General features: G+C 41.4%; 1 long non-coding RNA gene across 1 annotated transcript; it reads right to left on the bottom strand.

The window, feature by feature from the left end:
* Positions 1–633: 633 nt before the first annotated feature.
* Positions 634–4,510, bottom strand: LOC142472403 (uncharacterized). The gene is made up of 2 exons (XR_012789680.1): positions 4,310–4,510; positions 634–1,452 (listed from the first exon to the last, which is right to left on the bottom strand). It is a non-coding gene; the product is annotated as an uncharacterized LOC142472403 (long non-coding RNA).
* Positions 4,511–6,544: the final 2,034 nt, after the last annotated feature.

Here is a 6,544-nt window from a genome sequence, read left to right as displayed (position 1 = left end):
CCAGATTTTATCAGTCCTAAAACTAGGCCTGGCTTTTGGCTTTTTGGATTTGTAAAACAAACGGTAACTACATTAACCCCTGAAGCACAACAATGAAACAAAATCTCATGATATTATCATGACATATGGGTTGTTACAGTACAGCAGTGGTCGGTAGGGAGGCAAAGCAAGAAACACTGATTGGAATTCATATGGAATGGGACTGTTTTTTTATGGTTTGAGGAATAAACTTCAAGTTTTAATCACAATATATTTCAGAATGATTATCTCTGGGGTTACTCTTGTAGTAAAAATGCCAATTAACTTTCCTGAACAATTGATTAGCGAGAGCTCCTTGCTTTTAACCTTTCACTGCTGGAGGGGCCTGAAAAGGTTTATTAAAGTCTCTATTGTCAGTTAAATAAAAAAGGGAAAAGCATAACAAAGACAATGCTATAAAAAAAAAAATCAAAAACTGAACAAAGAACCCAAAAAAGTTTACAGAAAATATATTTTTTTTATTAACTTTTACATTTATGTGAAACCATTATAGAAATTGAAGGAAAAAAACCCCCAAGGAAACGCAAACAAGAAACACAGTAAGAAGTGAAAACAAGCAAAACTCATATAGGCTTTACATTTTCTTCTCCAAGCAAAATAAATTAGATCCACTTAATACAGATTTCTGTACGGAGTATTTTTTTTTTTTTTTTTTTAAATAACTGAAGCAGGTTTGATCACCGGTCCCGTAACCTCTAAGGATTCTGCCTTCCTGAGATATGGTCCATTGTTCAATTAGTCCCAGGGGTCAGCCGCCTCCTGGTTAGCAACAGAAAGTCACATCATCATTGGGAGTGGACATCATCGCTTTCTATTGGTGTAGCTGAGGCCCTAACCCCTACAGATATTACAGGCAATATTGAAAAATAAGAAGGGAATTGCGCATTTAACAGTTTAAATAGCCAATAGCATAATGTAAAGTGGTGAGCCTTGGTTATTGGAAGATTGAGGTCACGGTTGTTGATAAATGGATGCAGATCCCAAAAGCTCTAGCTGTCTTCAAAGATCGGAGCTAAAGTCTCACCGCTTCCCTTACAGAAATGATCGATCACAATGCATTTGTAGTTCCAGAGTAGCAACATCACCATCAATATGAAGACCAGCAAGACTCCCAATGCAAGCAACATCTTGGTTGTAGAGCAGATTCCAGCTTTTGACACAATATCCAATTGTCCATCTTGTGTATGAATAAAATAGGGAGTTTCACCCAGCCATGGCCCTTGTAATGTGCCTTTAACCTTGGATATCAGCATGGTGCAGAACCCTTGTTTGTTGCAAGAATGCATCCGATTGGGTTTTCGATGTGGGTCTTCAAGATCCCTGTCAGGAAGGAACTTGGCTTCCATTGTAGCGTCAATGTTCTCAATATTTATCCAGGCTGCAGCGGTCATGCTCCGTCTGAGACTTGTTGCCCTGCAGAGGGGGGAAAAAAAATATCCAAGTAGAAAGAGCAGTGACACCAAACCCGAAAACTCTTCAATTTACAGCTTACTTCCCAACACTCATTTTATTGCGATAATACAGGCTCTATTCAGTATGCTGTTAAGCCGTCTATCCATTGCATCTCTATTTGAAATGAACAGAGGTGAAATCTTCCCATGCCGTCCTTAGGATAAAACACTGTAAATACCAAAATAGGATAAGTATATGTGGTCTACATTTAGCATAGATTGAACTCGATGGACATATGTATTTTTCAACCTCTTCTAGTACAGTATGCAACAGCATACAGTATTAAGAAAGAGTGGTCTATAGTTTCTATTCTAACAAATATCATCTATTGTTGATTAACCCTTGAGTGTCAGAGGCCACGGCACCCGAGGCCCATATCCCCCAAGAAGAGTCACAATTATATGATGGCTCCTGGGAAATTACATGATCGCAACAAATCTGCTTTTCTCCAGGCCCCATGTGACTTTGAACTACAATGGGATCCAATAGATATGGGGTGAGCAAACTGGGGGCCGCGGCGGTTACTGAGGCCCCGCGCTCTTCCCCAAGGCATTTCAATTAAATACCAGGGGACCGTGTGGGGCCTCTAACTACTCTTACAGTGACTCAGTTGCCATGGCAACGCAACGTCAAATGATGCCGCGGGGTCATGTGACGTCACCCGTCATGCTTCATTTGATGCTTCAAGGGGGGGGGGGCCCACGAGCAGTGGGGGACAGCAGGCAGGAGGGCGCAGGGCATAAAGTTTGCGCACTCCTGCTATAGATAATAGAAAGGAATGAATACAGAGTATAAGAAAGCAGGAGGGAGATCATGTAGTTTTTTTGCTTCAGTTTCCAATAGAAAAAAATAAATAAATACAAATATGGCCTAAGGGTCACCAATAAAAGGAAAATGTGATGTGATCTCCCAATGACTTTGCAGTTTTCTAGCGGCCGTTTTGTTTAAACTATAAATATCTTGTAACTTGGGGTTATCCAGGAGGTTGGGTGACCACAGGACTGCTCCCAGGGGTCTCCCAAGGTTTAAGTAGTATTACAAAAAAAAAAAAAAAAAACACCCTTCAAATTTTTAGCTTTAAGGCTAAATCAACATAAATAGCTCAAGTTCACAGAGAACACTGACTTTTCTGGGACTTTAAAAAAAAAAATCACTCACTTTTTTTGCATTGTATTTTAAAACTAAAATGAACCAGACCTGCACCCTGTTACATACATTAACCCTTTCAAGGCCAGGGATGTTTGCCTTCTGCATGACTATGGGAACTTCTACATTTCTGCACTAAGATTTGTAAACAAAGATTTCTGTATCAGGTTTGTTTACCATACAACCTTTTTCCCCCAGGAAAAGCCGAGATTGTATTTGTTTTTCCCCCCAGAGGGATATTCTGCACAGTATAAGTCATGTCACACTGTGGGGCTTTTTTCATTTTCACATGCATTATGGATATCCAGATTTCATACCTTTGCAAAATGTGACCTGTCCCTCTAGTTTATTGTGGCAAGTCACCTATAAAGTGTCCCTTTATACAGAAGAGAAGCAATTGTCAGGGACTGTATGAGATTATATAAAATTCCTGGCCAACAACCTACATCAAAAGGCGCAGTGTCTGACAAGAACTTCAGAAAACCCTTCCCCCCCGTTTTATTTCTGAAAAATAAAACCAAAGCCCAATAAGTGAGGGGCAAAGTGCAGCTTTAATTAATCACTAGGTTTCATTAAAGCTGCAATTACCCCCCCCCCCCCCTAACAAACACTAATTGGCCTTTGGTTTTATTTCTCAGAAATAAAACTGGGGGAAGGGGTTTTCTTAAACTGAACTGTACTATTTTCATCTTAAATTCTAAGATTAAAAAAAGATGACCACTGTGGTCAACCAATAGGAAGCCCCACTAGGTCACGTCCTGATGTCACAGCCTCCTACTGACCTGTGGCAAAGAAGCTGCCTGGGCAGCCATTTTGAGTTCCCAAAAGGGAAAAAGAATACTGGCACATAAAAAAAAAAAAAAGGTACACTTCTCAGGGACCCAGGCGCAGAGAATAGCATTGTTCAGCGCCGGAGGACATCACAGAAGGAGAAGGGGGATTGGTGTTTTAATACATCACCCCTATGAGTTGCTACAAACACAACTAGATTCCAAGAGAGCCAGAGATCCAAACTGAAAAATGGCAAATCCATACATCACTGCAGGAGTAAATAACAATGAGATATAGAGATATATATTGCTGATAGTGTGTGTAGCGCTGTACACAGAATTTCTGGCCCGGTGAGCCTGTGCCTCACAGAATGTACAATCTTATTTTGGTGCCCGAGTCACAGGGAGATAAAATGACTTGCTCAAGGTCACAAGGAGAACCAACACTGGAATTTCAAACAGGTTCACCCCCTTCAAGGGAAGGAATATTACCCGGAGCCCCCTCCTTCAGCCCAATAATAAAATACACGTCCTATTTAAATCAGAATTACAGCACAAAACAGTTAAATCTTTTTCTTCACAAAGCTTCTCGTTGTCAAATAAAACAAAATGATGGCTCCTGGTTTAATCCCTGTATTCTCTTAATTCGTTTGGAAATTCACAGCTCTTTCTGCACGTGTAAACAGTGCAGTATCCCCGGGTTATTAACAGTCACTGCCGGTACCTGTAACAGCAGCTACTGACCTGCCCTTAATCATCTCTCTGCAAAGCATTGCTGGCCCCTCACAGTGCAACAGTTTCATGCCTCTCTGCAGCGTGTGAGAGACATTAAAACTGTGCCTGTTATGCATAGTAATAATAATAATAATAAATACTAACATAGAACATGGAATGATGCTTACCTGATAAACTAACACAGATCTGAATGTTCTTATCCACAAAAACCCAAATACTTAGCAGTCAGCGACATATCACCATAGGATTCTTCTTCTTATGGGAAACCTGCCTAATTCAAAGTGCAGATGAGGATTATTTATTTACCTAAAACATAAAGTCCCTCCCTATCATTTTCCCTGAAGCAGATTTAGCTAACCACCCACCAATCAGCGCCACCCACTCAGTCATTCCTAGAAGAGTTGTTCTGCCCCCTCCCTCGTTACATAAGAGAACACAATGCCTCTCCAGCTGCAACATATGTCCAGAAAGTGACAGGCAGTTTTGCTATTACTTCTCTTATTGTTTGAAGAGTTCATTGTTTTGTCAACATCATTTTTTTTGGAAGGAGAACTTGTACTGGCTGAATTAGTTTATCTTGCTTAGTACACTGACAGCTACCAATTACAGACATAACATCTCAAGGACTGAAATTATTGAGATTGGGAGAGGGGGGGTAAATATCCACTAAAAAGTGATATTTTAAAGAAGCCTCCCCCCCTCAGAAGCATATACAAGTTTATTTCATATAGTGTGTGTATTTTGCCCCCTAAGCATTTCCTGTTTTTTTTTTTTATTGTGAACATTTTCTTTAAAGGTTTATTTATTTATAAAATATTTTACCAGGAAGTAATACATTGACAGTTACCTCTCGTTTTCAAGTATGTCCTGGGCACAGAGTTAAGACAAATAATACATGGTTACAAATACAGTTACATAAATGAACAGGGTATACATTATATACAAGACATTGCATGCACAGTTAAAGAAAATATATATTATGGGCGTATGACACAGTTACAGACCAGATTAAAAGGTTTGGTTCCACCTGGGTTGTTTTTATTAGGTGGGGAGTAGGGGGTCTCTGGCGCTGAACAGTGTTAATTCCTGCTCCCATGACCACCTGCTTTCAGAGATACATACTTCTGAAGGGGCCCTGGTAGTGTGCCCTCCAGGGTGAACAATATGGCGTTTTAAAGGGCCCATACCACACGTGCCAATAGGAAGCTGCAACGTCATCTGCCGCGGTGTCCTGTTTCCCAGCGTGACGTCAGACCTTTTAACCTGCATGAAGAACCGGGGTATATGAAGATACCTAACGAGGTATGTATCTCAGAAAGCATGGGGTAAGAATCCTAAAATTAATGCTGCTCAGCTCTGGAAAAACCCCGCTTTCCACCTGAGTGGGGGAGGGCGGGGATGTTTTTTTTTCTCATGAAAATGATCCTTTAAGCTCTAGCTCAGTGTGATTTTAAACTTTTTTTTAAGGACCCTATAATTTTATTTTGAAATTCTGCGGAACCCCAACCCTCTCTAATAGCGCCTGAGATCAGATGCATTGTAAGGAACCCCAACCCTCTCTAATAGCGCCTGAGATCAGGTGCATTGTAAGGAACCCCAACCCTCTCTAATAGCGCGTCTGAGATCAAAGGCATTGAAAGGAACCCCGACCCTCTCCAATAGCGCGTCTGAGATCAGATGCATTATAAGGCTGCGCTTATAGTGCCTGGCGATGTCGCTCCAAAACAAATACATTGACTTCGTCGCATGCGCTTATAGTAATCGCGACGGCGACGGAGCGACATCGCGATCAAAAATTTTGAAGTGAAATTTGATTTTTTTTAGAATCAGTCGCCACAAGTGATTGTCTCTAAACCAATCACAGAGCACTGCCCTCCTCCTTGGTGACGTCACTGGCCTTGTCTAAAGTTTAACTTTCGCCAGTGGCGACGACGACGGGTGACGTCATCCGTCGCTAGCACTATAAACGCGGTCTAAGGAATCCCAACCCTCTCTAATAGCGCGTCTGAGATCAGATGCATTGTACATTCTTCAGTATTTGGTCCAATTTTCAAATTACCTGAAAATTGCAGGGGACCCTTTAGGGACGCCCGGGGAACCCAAGGGCTCATAGGAACCCCTGTTGTAAAACACTGCTCTAGCTTCTTTGATTACCATGGTAACCTTTAGACTTCTCTGGGGTGAGCACCATCTTAACTTCCCAGACACTTAGGGCCTCATGCAGAGAGCAGCGCAAAAAGTGAAAGCGGCATTAATTGGCGGATTCTGCCTTCAGAAAGGCAGAAACCGGCAAGTTTCAAAAAAAGCGCCATTTATTTTTTTTTCCCTTCAAATTCGCCGCGCGCCTGGAGAGTTTAAAATCTCTCCAGTTTTTTTCTCTGCCGTATGCAGAGAGCCGCGAT

The sequence above is a fragment of the Ascaphus truei genome, chromosome 21 (genome assembly GCF_040206685.1).
Source record: "Ascaphus truei isolate aAscTru1 chromosome 21, aAscTru1.hap1, whole genome shotgun sequence".
Classification (NCBI taxonomy): domain Eukaryota; kingdom Metazoa; phylum Chordata; class Amphibia; order Anura; family Ascaphidae; genus Ascaphus; species Ascaphus truei.
Note: the sequence above shows the minus strand (reverse complement) of the source record. Positions and strands in the feature narration are given on the sequence as shown.